We start from the raw sequence: 13,476 nt of genomic DNA, 5'->3' as shown, positions 1-13,476 counted from the left end.
AGCAGTTTTTAGGAATTTTGTAGAAATGTGAGGGCTTGGAGGAAAAAGGTGGACATTGCTGGACTGTGTATTGTAGGAAGCTGGGGGTGGGGGGCGGGGTGCAGCAGGCCGAGTCCCCATCTGTACGGGAGTGCCAATTCATGCTCTGACTACTCTGCTTCTCCTCCAGCTTCCTGCTAATACGCCTTTGAAAGCGGCAGAAGAGGCCCAAGTGCTTGGGCCCCTGCCACCCATGTGGGAGACTTGGATGGAATTTCTGGATCCTAGTTTTGGCCTGGCTCAGACCTGACTGTTAAGGCCATTTGGAGAGCAAACCAGCAGGTGTAAGATCTCTCTCTCTCTCTGCCTTTTAAATAAATAACTCCTTCAAAAAGTGTTAAGATGAGAACCGGCATCATTGCACAGTAGGTTAAGCCCCAACCTGCAATGCCAGCATCCCAACAGTTGTTGGTCCCAGTCTCAGCTTCCCCGCTCTCAATCCAGCTCCTTGCTAATGTGCTTGGGGAAGCAGCAGAGATGGCCCAAATGCTGGGCCCTCCACATCCGCGGGAGGCCCAGATGTAGTTACAGGCTCCTGGCTGCATCCATTTGGAGAGTGAACTAGCACATAGAAGATCCAGCCTGCTCGCTCACTCTTTCTCTCTCTCACACACACTCTCTGTCTTTCACAAAATAAATCTTTTTTTTTTTTTTTTTTTTTTTTTTACAGGCAGAGTGGATAGTGAGAGACAGAGACAGACAGAAAGGTCTTCCTTTTTGCCGTTGGTTCACCCTCCAATGGCCGCTGCGGCCGGCGCATCTCACTGATCCGAAGCCAGGAGCCAGATGCTTCTCCTGGTCTCCCATGGGGTGCAGGGCCCAAGCACTTGGGCCATCCTCCACTGCACTCCCGGGCCATAGCAGAGAGCTGGCCTGGAAGAGGGGCAACCGGGACAGAATCTGGCACCCCAACCAGGACTAGAACCCAGTGTGCCAGCGCCGCAAGGCGGAGGATTAGCCTGTTAAGCCACGGCGCCGGCCAACATTTTCATTTTATTTAAGAGAAAGAGAAAGACCTTCCATCCACTGGTTCATTCCTCAGATACCTGCAAACAGCCAGGGTTGGGTGAGGCTGAAGCCAGGAGCCCAGAACTCCATCCAGGTCTCCCATGAGGAAGGGGCTAAACACTTGAGGTGTGCGTTTGCTGGACGCAGGGTCAGAAGCAGTGGAGCTGGGACTCAAACCAAGCATTCATATACGGGATGCAAGTGTCCCAAGTGGCAATTGAATCAGTGTCACATTCCTGCCCCCCAAATTACCAATTTTTGAAATTTAAAATTTCCCAGAAAGCAAACTCCAGTCTCCCATGGTTTATCAACAAATTCTAAAACATAACTGAGAGAGAAACTTTTCTATTCTCAGAAAACTCTTCCAGCAAATTGAGTTTTTAAATTTATCTATTTATTTGAAAGGCAGAGTTACAGGGAGGCAGAGAGAGAGAGAGAGCGCTTCCATTTGTTAGGTCACTTCCCAAAAGGCCACAGTGGCCAAGTTGAGCCAGGCCAAAGCCAGGAGCCAGAAGCTTCTTCCAAGTGTGCCACATGGGTGCAGGGTCCTAAGCACGTGGGCCGTCTTCTACTGCTTTCCCAGGCACATTAGCAGAGGGCTGGATTAGAACTGGAGCAGCTGGGACTTGAACCAGCACCTGTATGGGATGCTGGCAGTGCAGGCGGTGGCTTTACCTGCTGTGTTACAGCAACGCCCCCCCCCCCCTCCGCCCCCCTCCCCGAAAATGGAAAGAGAGGAGATGCGCTTATTACTTTTATGAGCTAATTTTACCAAGCCAGCACATCATCAATTCAAAATCTGACAATGATATTATGAGAAAGAAGAATTGCTAATAAACATAAACATAAAGAAAAACAGCAAACCAAATCCAGGAGTACCCAAAATAAGTACTACATTCTTTACAACCTGAGGAAGTTTGAGTTTCAGGAATTCTAGGTTGGATATAATCCACAAATTAATATAGCTACTCATATTAACAAATAAAGAAGAAAAATCATTATTCAGTCATTTATAATTTTAAAATTCTTTTAGCAAACCAGGAATGGGTTTACTGTTAAAGGGTGTGTTCAAAACCCTATGGAATCATCATACTTAATTCTGAAATGTCGAAGACTTCCTCTTGAAGTGGAAAACGAGAGGGTCTGCTCTCACTGGGTCTGCCCCACACTGAGCTGGAGAGCGCATGAAGAGACCTTTGTGTGAGGAACAGAGAACTCAATTAAACGTGGTTAAACCTTAGAGTTAGGAAAATCTGGTGTCTCAGCTGGCAGGAGCCCTGGCAGGAAGCTGAGAGCTCGCGGCCTCCTAGTCTCCACTCCCAGGGAGGGAGGCCCCCGGGGAGCGTCTCTAGATGGTCGCTTCATGCCGCACGGGACAGGACGGCCACAGGCCAGTGCCTGGCTTCAGAGGACGCGAGGGAAAGAGCTGATGTGTTCAGCCCCTCTCGCTCTGTGCAGGCTCAGTCCACAAGCTGAAGACAGAGGACCACAGGGAGAGAGCGTCACCGGTGGCGGGAACAGTGGCACAGGCTGTGGACGGCTCTCAGAGCTCACCCAAGGGCCCCTTCCAGTCGCCGGGGGAGCGGGGCCTGACGCCCGCACCGTGCTCCAAGCTGACACACCCTGCATTTCAGCTGTCACTCAGCTCTCCACCCGGCCCCCAAAAACAGTTGGGAAATGGTCGTCCTCTCTTAGCTCTGGGGATGAGTTCCTGACACGGCGGCTGGCATCATGGTCTGAGATGGGGGAATATTATTTGTTCTGATGCAGCCTCTTATGATAACATTTCGTTTATAAATTAGGCATGCTAAAAAATTAGCAATAACTATAGCTGCTAATAGGTAGACCAATTAGAATTAGGACATATACTGTAACAGAAGTTCCTTGAGACTTTTGAATTACTTATTTCTGTAATTTGTCATTTATCATTTTTGGGCCATGGCTGACGGGGTAAGTAGAATCTCAGAAAGCAAGGTTGCAGGTAAGGAGGGACCTGGTGCCCCTCAGAATTCTCACATTCTGACACAGCACCCACAGCAATGCACACACAGTAACGGGGAGCCCGAAGAAGCCAAGATTCAGCTGTCCTCCACAGAGAGGCTTTCGTTTCCCATAGACTCTTCTAGAAGTAATTACTTAGAACAGTTGAGAATGTGATTACCAAATCTGTGACGTGAGTTTGAAAGAACCTAGAACAGCCCAACAGATGAGAGGCAGTGATGTGCTCACGAATCACATAAGAGGCTGGTAATGAGAAGACTCCATATCGCTAAGCAGAACCAGACACACAAAATACAAAGGCACGAATAAAAATCAGATGCGCACATCTTAAAGCTCTCCAGCAAGGTCGAAGCAGTAAAATGTACTTATGCGGGAGGGAAGTTCTTCAACTGTGAAATCATCATAGTTCCCCTTCACAGGGTGTTTAATATCATAGACATGCTGTTAAGGTATGGTACAGCACAATGGTTATACCAACACTTGTAATAAAAGCACATGTAGTTAAATGACTAGAATATCCTTAAATACCTTTAATTATATAAACAAAAGTAGTTTTGTAAGAGTGTCTAGGTATGTATTTAGTATCAGTAAGCAAAAGATCCTTGTAAAATTAAGTACCCTTGGCCACAAGCGTTACTATGAGACCAAAGTCTTCCAGGCACCATACTCCCTACCTGTGTTCTTACAGTGAAAAGTGGGCTCATGAGTGCTGAGTTCTTCTATTCCCAGCCCAAGCTGGGCAATGGTTTGCTTCCATGTGCTTGATGGTTCACAAGTCAGAAGTCACTGTCCACAGCCCTGTCCCCACATGGCACCGAGAAGGCTCCGTCTGAGCCTCCCACTTCTTCAGGGATGGCTGTCCCCTCCCCGCCACAGAAACCCCTGTTCCCTCACCGCCTGACTTAACCATGTTCCTCCTGGCCACTCTGCTTACTTACTGGGGAAGCCACATCTCTCACTGCTCGTCCTGCACATGTGGTTCAGTGACCTGTCACTGTTCTTTGCCAGTTGTCTGCACATCACTGTGTCACCTCAAACCCTACCAGTGCAGTCCTGCAGCCTCCGTGCCTCCCGTGTACTGTCCCTCACTCCTCGCAACCCGTTCCCATAGAACTCATGGTCCCGCAAACACCTCCAACAGCAAGCACCATACTCGAGAGAGAACCAGATCTACTATTTTAAACATTATTTGTTTGTTTATCTGAAAGGAGACAGACATTGATAGAGCTCCCATCTGTTGGTCACCCCCAAAATGTCTGCAACCACTGGGGCTCGGCTAAGGCTGAAGCCAGGACCTGGGAACTCAAGCCAGGTCTCCTGTGTGGTTGGCAGGCACTGGATCACTCGAGCCATCACTGCTGCAGGGCCTGCATTGGCAGGAAGCTGGAATCGGGAGCCAGAGCTGGGTGTTGCACACAGGTACTCCAACAGGGAGTGTGCGCACCCTAGCTGCTGGGCTGCAAACCCCTCTCTGCCCTGTGGCTGCTCAGCTTAGATTCCATGGGTCATGGTTATACTTGTTCCCTTCATCTCATTCAGCTTCTTGTCCCTCTCCCTGTGCTATGCTCCCTGGAAAAATACAAACGGAGCTTCAGTCCAACCCTCCACCTGCTCTGCCCCTTCTCAGAGCAGCTACCTTCATGACCACCCAGAATGCCGTCATTCTGAACTCAGGACCACAAATCTTCCGTGAGCTGTCCAGCCTCTCCCTAGTCAGTTCTCGTCATTGTTCTCTGAGATTTTTTCCTTGTTAGTGCTGTTCCTTTCTCCTCAAGTAAAACATTAGCTCCCTTTCTACTCACTCATGGTTGGTATCTTTATTTCACTACACAGGAAAGTAATTGGTTAAGAACTCACTGCCCACCAGCAAATGTAACCCACTCTGTCTGTCTGCCTACCAGCTAAAACAGATGCATCACCCAGACTCCTGTGTGAGGTCAGGTAACAGGGCTGTGCAGGGGAGGACCTGCTTACCTACTCAGGACCCTACTCCTGCAATTATCGAATTATCTTCCAAAACCATTTTTTCCCTTCACATTAGTCTATGACCTGACATAGCTCCCTCAAAACACAACACAAAACAAAAAGCAACCGACCTCCCAGCACCTGGTTAGGTCACACCTGGGATCCCCTTCACAGTAAAACTCTGCAAGAATTTCCAGGCATCAGCCAGCGCCGCGGCTCACTAGGCTAATCCTCCGCCTGTGGCACCGGCACCCCAGATTCTAGTCCTGGTCGGGGCTCCGGATTCTGTCCTGGTTGCTCCTCTTCCAGGCCAGCTCTCTGCTGTGGCCAGGGAGTGCAGTGGAGGATGGCCCAAGTGCTTGGGCCCTGCACCCCATGGGAGACCAGGAGAAGCACCTGGCTCCCGCCTTCGGATCAGCGCGATGCGCCAGCCGCAGCACACCAGCCACAGCGGCCATTGGAGGGTGAACCAACGGCAAAGGAAGACCTTTCTGTCTCTCTCTCTCTCACTGTCCACTCTGCCTGTCAAAAAAAAAAAATTAAGAAAGAGAGAATTTCCAGGCATCAATAAAGCCCCTGGGAAGGCACAGGTGGCCTTACCTGCAGCACAGGCCTTGTGTTTCCTGCTAGCGACAGGCAAGCTTGACCCAGGACCACCTACATGGATGTTTGCAGATTCACTTACTTGTTTTGGAAGTGTGAGTTACAGAGAGAGAGGGTGAGACCAGGAGAGAGAAATCCTCTCTGTGCTGTTTCATGCCTCAGATATGGTCACAACCGTCTGGGCTGGGCCAGGCTGAGGTCAGGAGCCAGGAGCTTCCTCCAGGTCTCCTATGTGGATGGCAGGAGCCCAAGAACTAGGGCCACCTATGCCCCTCTCCCAGGAGCATTAGCAGGGAGTGGGATCAGAAGCGGAGCAGCCGGGACTCAAACCAATACCTTATGGGATGCCAACATTGCAGGTGGTGGCTTTGCCCACTGTGCACCCCTGTCAACCCCCTCATGGATCTTATTCAGGAGAAAAGACAGCCATCAAATTATTAAAAAAATAAAATAAAGAACACCTGAGGGCTCTTCGAGAGTAACACAAGGTCCGGCCTTGGTGGGCTGTGAGATCAGGGAGTCCAGGGAAGGCCTCCCGAGGAAGAGAGACTCACACGGAGACCAGAGAGACAAGCAGTGATTTCCCAGGGGAAGCTGGGACCAGCAGGGAGCTTTCTGGCAGGGAGCGGCTGAGAGATGAGAAGTTGAACCAGCTCAGGAGCCCTGGGAACTGATGGACGCAAGTTTCTTGGGAGTGAGGTCATTCAGGGGTTTCTAGAGTAGTTAGCTATGAATGCAGTAATGGATCTTATAGTCCATTGTAAAAAGTAAAATAATAAACAGAAAACTAGTGAAGGTTTTAAGCAGGGGAGTTATACGAATGAATTTATACTTTATAAAAAGGTGCATTTTGCAATTCTGTTATTAGCAATATGGGAAACAGTAAAATTTAAACCTCACTGATACAAAAAATTAAAAATACAGGATATAATATGACATGTTAATTTTAAATGTATAGTTTAGACTTCAGTTTCAGTTCCTCATTTTGCATCTCCCCATCTGCTCTAGGGCTCAGCAAGTCATACAGTACAGACACAAAGTATGTTAGAGTGATACACCCTGAAGCCAGACCATGGGATGTTCCTACATGATAAACTGTGTTAAAGATAACTTCACAGGGGCTGGTGCTGTGGTGTAGATTCATACGACACATAAATAACAGGTACAGAAACTTAGGAATTCAGATAACTAACTTATTGCTAGAATCCATAAAACAATTATGCTTAAATCATTTAAACTGATTGCAAAAGAATAAAGCCTGAGAAAAAATGAAAATATGAAAATGGCCAGGAAGATTTGGAAAGAGAACTAGTGGTGAATTATTTAATTAAAAGTTTCGGTAATTCTATTTAATATCAAATTAAACAACTGCAGAGAGAAATACGGTCTGGAATTTACTAAAAGACTGAGGAAATAGAAGAAATGAAATGAGGAGCCGGCGCTGTGGCGTAGCAGGTAAAGCCACTGCCTGCAGTGCCGGCATTCCATCTGGGTGCTGGTTCAAGTCCCACCCGCTCCACTTCTGATCGAACTCTCTGCTATGTCCTGGGAAAGCAGTAGAAGATGCTCCAAGTCCTTGGGCCCCCGCACCAGCGTGGGAGATCTGGATGACACAGCTCTGGCCATTGTGACCATCAGGGGAGTGAACCAGCAGATGGAAGACCTCTCTCTCTCTCTCTCTCTCTCTCTCTGCATCTCCTTCTTTCTCTGTGTAATTCTGACTTTCAAATAAATAAATTAATTAATAAGAAGAAATAAAAAAGATGAATGGACGACAGAGCCAAAAAGCATAGAATTGGTATAAAATCAAATGGGATTTTAGTAGAGTTACTAGAGAATGGTGGGAAGAGTAGTAATATTTAAGGAGAGAATAGCTGAGAATTTCCTAGACTTGTCCAAAGATGAGAATCCACACCACAAATGTTGAGGATGATTTTTTTTTAAAGGAAAGAAGAGTAATCGCTAGCCACATAACAGTAATCTTCAAACAGAGATCTTGAAAGCAACCAAGAAAGATAGATAACCTGCAAAAGAACAGCCGTGAGACTGCGCACAGACTTTGTGCCAGCAGAGCAGACTCCGATGGTGGAACAATATCTCCAGAGGTCCAGGCAAAATGCTGTAAATGTTAAACTTACACACGTCTGTCATGTCTTTCAAGTTCAAGAAGACAGGAAAATGGAGTTGTGTTAGGAGAATTGCCACTCACTGAAGAAAAAAGAATGCGCTTCATAAAGATGAATGATGGACCGGGAAAAGTTAATGCTGTACAATGAGGAATAGAAAGTTAAGAACACTAGCCAGCTGAGTGCACAGAACTCATCATCGTAGTGAGGATCTGGGGCTGAGCTGGAGGGAGGGCGTTTGGCACGGTGGCTAAGGTAGTGCTTGGAGCACTCGTACTCCGTCCTGGAGAGCCTGGGTTCAAGGCCTGGGACTGCTCCTGGTTCCAGCTTTCTGCTCCATCCCAGAAGCAGCCCTGATGGCTCTGCCGGGGTCTCTGCCATCCACGTGGGAGACCCAGATGGACTTCCTGGCTCCTGGGTTTGGCTTGGCCCAGCCCCAGCTGTTGTAAACATAGATGATAGTGGTTTTTTTTTTTTTCCAAGACTTTATTCATTTATTTGAGAGGTAGATCTATAGACAGAGAGAGGGAGAGACAGAGGGAAAGGTCTTCCATCTGCTGGTTCACTCCCCAAATGGCTGCAACGTCCAGAGCTGGGCTAATCCGAAGCCAGGAGCCAGGAGCTTCTTCTGGGTCTCCCACATGGGCCATCTTCTACTGCTTTCCCAGGCCATGGCAGACAGCTGGATCAGAAGAGGAGCAGCCAGGACTTGAACCAGTGCCCACATAGGATGTCGGTGCTGTAGGCGGGGCAGCCTACTACGCCACAGCGCCGGCCCTGAGGATTGTCAGTGGCTCTGTAACAAAGCACTCCAGGAGTCAATGGCTTAAAACACCACTCACTATTATCCTCCGTGCTTTTGTGTGCCCACCAGGTTCAGCTGAATGGTGCTCATCTTAGCATCTTAGGCTGATGCAGTCAGAGCGCACCTGGAGCCAATGGGCCACTCAGCATGACGGGACAGCCGAGCTGTGCCCTCACACGTCATAGCCCTGGTGGTCATAAGGTCTGCCTTGTCTCTCTGCGTGGCTTTCATCCCCTCAGGGCTTGCTCAGCCAGCCGCTCTTTGGGTGGACACGCTGCCCCGATGCTTCCTCCTAGCAGTTTTTCTACTCAGTGACCCCCACCACGCTCCTTGGCCATCAGCCCCTCATCCATGCTGCACTGGGAGTTGGGCCCCGTCTCTCTCCCCACGCAGTGGCTCCTGCACCTGTCACCAAAGTCCTGCATCAACCCTCCCTTAAGGCGCTTTATCAAGGACCACTGACTGCTGCCTGCCCTTGTCAATGTGACACTGTGGTGTGAGAACAAAGGACAGGCGTGAGTGTCCGCTGGGTTAGGTGCTGAGCATTTAGCGAGGGCTTCACTGAACAAGGCACGGCTGTAAGAGGCAAGACAGCTCTAGGGGCTGCACTGGGGCTGGGGAAGGAGAGAGTGCAGCACACGGACGAACTTGAAAAGGGGGGAACTGAACAGCATGTGGAACGCCACTTGAGAGTGATGCCATGCCGTGTCAAGGGCTTATTGTCAAGCCTTGCTTTAGGAGCCTTACAACGCCACTCTGATTCCCAGATACACAGTTTCCCAGTAAATCAAAGCTGTGAAACTCAGCAGAGGACCGGGGGATAGGAAGACACAGCGGGGACTGATTGTGGTCTATGTGCCTAAATCACATACGTATTTTACACAGGGCAGGTTCCTAATCAGGGGCCCCACACTCTAGAGCCAAGGAACTTAGACATCTACGTTTGGTCCCGAGAGCCTTGGAGCAGAGCTTCCCAGGGGACCAACTTCTCCACGTGCTCGCCGTAATTGGGCAACCCATGCAAAATGCTGGAGGTAATGTTCTTCCAAAGGCAGTGTCCTGTTGTCAGCCCTGGGCAATGCGGCAAAACCCAGAGTGCACTTTGCTCCTTCACTCTGTCCGTAGGATCTCAATATGCAGGAGCGGCACCTGGGACTCGGGACACAACGACAGTGGCTGGGAGCACGGCTGCCGGGCAGCAGCCGGAGTAATTCCTCAGAATCTCAGTCGCCTCACATGTCACTGGGCCAAGCAGGAGAAGTGGAGAAGTGTTTGGCCGTGCCCAGTGAGCGAGCAATGCCAAAGGGACTGAATGGCCTGGAAGGAAACCAGGAAGTCTCCCAGTCCCAGAAGAAAGTCAGTAAAATAGAGCCTGGACGTAGAATGCAGGGCACGGCCACGAGCAAATGCCCAAGACACGGCAGATAATACGCCGAGAGCCGCGCGGGGCCAGCCAGGAATCACCAGGGCAGCAGAAGTAGGGCAGAAAGCACAGGTGCTGCCCCTTGGAGACGGGCGCTGTCTGCGCAGCCGCTTGGAGCTCAGCTGCCTTCAGAGCTTGTGATGGAGACCTGCCACTCCGCTTTTCTTCACAGCATGATCTTGTCTTTTTGAAGAGAAAGGAACACAAGGATTTGGATATAATGTGCCACAGTGCTGAGGCATGGGTGGGTTTTGAGCTGCGGACAGAGTCCGCCCCCTTCGCAGTCACGGGGATGTGTTTGCTTCTCCCTGAGTGACCATGCACTGGCCCCTGCACCAACGCAGCTGAGAAGCCTACAGTGGCTCCCTGGGGTCTTCTCCTGGCTGCCCAGGAGCTCGGCGTCCTGCACAGATGTCCGGCAGCGGAGCAGGCACTGAGACATTGTGCTGGGGTTCACCGTCAGGGTCCATGCCCAGGGCACGAGAAGGCTGCACCCTGCACCAGGTGCAGAGGGAGGCAGTCAGGGGATGTTGGAGCCACAGGCAGGGGCTCTAAGTGCAGTGCCCTGAGTGTGCGCCGTCAGCACAGACCAAGGATGCATCTGCCTGTGTGGTTATTACTTCTCACTGCTGGATGCACACACAACTGAGTCACTAAAATAAACTTCGAGGCACTAAAGCCACTGCGGGTGAGTATGGCAGTGAGAGGAACAGAACAGTCAGGCCACTGAGCTCCATGGCTCCGTTTCCAGCAGCCAAAACCCACTGGGGCACACAATGGGCCGCGTGGTCCTCAGGGCTATTGAAGCTGAGCTCGCTGGTTGCACAGGAGAGGCCAGATTTCCTGACCGTGCAGTCACAGAGGAGCGGACTCCACCTGCCAGATATCCCCCAGCCTCTCCTGCCTCTCTTGATCCTTGCTGCCAGCAAACCCATGTTGCCTCTGAGCACTGTAAGGGTCTCCAGCTGGGGTCTTCAGATGCCAGCCTGGTCTCCACACCACCACAGGACCGGACTTTCTAAAATGCACACAGGGCCACTTGCACTATTTCCAGGACAAAGCCATAAGTCCTGTGGCCCCAGCCCACTTCGGCAGCCTGGGTCAACAGGCTTGTGGGTGAGCCCTTTGCCGCCGACTCTCCCCCTCTCTCCACTCTCCCAACCCCCAGCCTCTGCTCAGCCACCGCACACTCCCAGTTATCCCACCATGCACGCTCTTCTCTCTGGTCCATCTGACCCTGAGCTGTTCCACGTTTTCAAGATGCTCTTTTAAGGCCAGATCTCAGCACAGGCCCAGCTGGTCTTTAAGGATCTGCAGCAAGACAGCCTGAGCTTATTTGGTCATTGTCATCGATTACATTGTTTTTTAGATTTATTTATTCACTTGAAAGACAGAGTTACAGAGAGGGAAGGAGAAACAGTGAGACCTTCCATTCGTAGGCTCACTCCCCATGTAGCTGTAATGACAGGGCTAGGCCAGGCCGAAGCCAGGAGCCAAGGGCTTCCTCTGGGTCTCCCACGCTGGTGCAGGGGCCCAGGCACTTGAACCATCTTCTGCTGCTTTCCCAGGCACATTAGCAGGGAGCTGGATCAGAAGTGGAGCAGCTGGGACTCTAATTGATGTTCATGTGGGATGCTGGTGCTGCAGGCTGCAGCTTAACCCGCTGATCCACAGCCAGGCCTCATTCTTAAATATCAGTAATGACACACTAATCATTGTAAATAGGGGGCAGGGTGCCATCCCATAACCCCACCAACAGGTGTGGGATGAGTTTCAAACTGAATTGCATAGGTCAGGTAAGCCTTGCTGTGCCGACACTGGGAAGTCATTCGATACTGCAGTGTGGATGTTGGGGTCATAGCAGGTCTCCAGGTCAGGTGCTGAACAGGGCACAGCTCCGTAGCAAGCACTGGGCCCCATCCTGGGAGACATAGGCTTTGATGTACACGTAGAAGTGCTTTTCTCCACCCCTTAACAGCACTTGTTGCCCAGGGACATACTGTCGATGGCCTTCCTTGTGGTGAGGACCACATCACCTGGGATTATTTGGATGTGAACACACTGGGTGCCCACGGGAGTCCCCACTGCATTCCTGGCTGGTGGAGAAACACCAGTGCATCAGAGCTGAGGGGTGCAGTGCCTGTGACGGAATGGGACCCTGGCTTCCCAGGCCGAAGTATTTTAAAGGGAAGTACTGATGACGTTTTGATCTGCGGCATTCCAGGGTGATGTATCACACTCAGAGAGGCTAAGTGGGACTTAGAGTAACAGACCGTACAGGGCTGAGACATGCTATCTCCCAGAAATATAATTTTTCCTGCAAGCATCTTTTTGGCGGAATTTGGAGAGACTTTTTTATTATGACTGAATTTTCAAGCAGATATTGTACGTGTGCTGACAGATTATCAGTTCGCTGCATTCACCAGCCATGGCCAATATTCACCTGCCCAGACCTGGGAGGGCTATTTGTGCTTTAACAGGGGCTGAATGGTGGGTTGCAGGGTTTCCCAGAGCAGCAGGCTGACCAGGTCGAGTGCTGTGCTGAAGACCAGGCGGTAGGCAGGTCCACGGCATGGGGTTGAGGTTCTCTGTGGCCTGAGATGTTTTAAAAAGGAAATGTGTTTACTGGGCCTTGAGAAAACACGTTTGTCCTGGGTTCCTCAGCATGTCTTCTCTTCAAGTCACCTCTAGTTGCCTGGTGTTCATCACAACGATTTTGCTCTTGTTATTCGAGGGTTGCGGAGGATGGTATTGTGTGGCCTCTGCTGTGGGTGTCTGGGGACATTCACTGTGATGGCCCTCAGAGGCCACTCACCGGTCTCTGTCCTTACCCGTCCTGTGGGGCTATAACGGAACATCGCTCACGGGCCCTCTATAAAGGAAGCAGGTTTACTTCTCACATTCTGGAGGCTGGGAAGCGCAGTATCAAGGCGCTGTCACTCACAGCAGAAGGACAGAGAGAGCGTGAGAGAGCAAGAGCCAAACTTCAGCCTGGAGCCTTTTTGTAACCATCATTAATCCGTCCATGAGGATGGAGCCCTCGTGGCCCAGTCACATCTCAGAGCCCCACGTCTTGATGCTGCTGCATTGGAGGTTAAGTTTCCAATAGGCGATTCTGGGAGACACACTCAAACCACAGCAGTCCGTGTCTTCAAATTCTCCTGCTCATTTCGTCTGTGTAGCTGCTGCTTCCCCTTCCAGACGTCAGCATTCCCTGGGCCTTTCTTTAACTTATTTCCCTTCTCGTGACACAGGCTCCGTGGAAGAGTCCATGGACCATCAGAGCATCTATCTCCATCCTGTTGTTCAAACTCCCGTGTAACACCTGCTCCTCTTTCCCTAGGATGCCGACTTGGAAGGTGGCATCTACCCAGTCCCAAACCTGAAAGCTGCCCCACCACTGAGATCGCTCAGCCATGGCACTGCTGGCATCTTGGGCCAGCCAGCCTCTGCTGTGGGGACTGTGCTGTGCCTTGGGCATTTCCGGCAGCATCCCTTCATTGCAT

This window comes from Lepus europaeus, chromosome 6, assembly GCF_033115175.1.
Source record: "Lepus europaeus isolate LE1 chromosome 6, mLepTim1.pri, whole genome shotgun sequence".
Classification (NCBI taxonomy): Eukaryota; Metazoa; Chordata; class Mammalia; order Lagomorpha; family Leporidae; genus Lepus; species Lepus europaeus.
Note: the sequence above shows the minus strand (reverse complement) of the source record.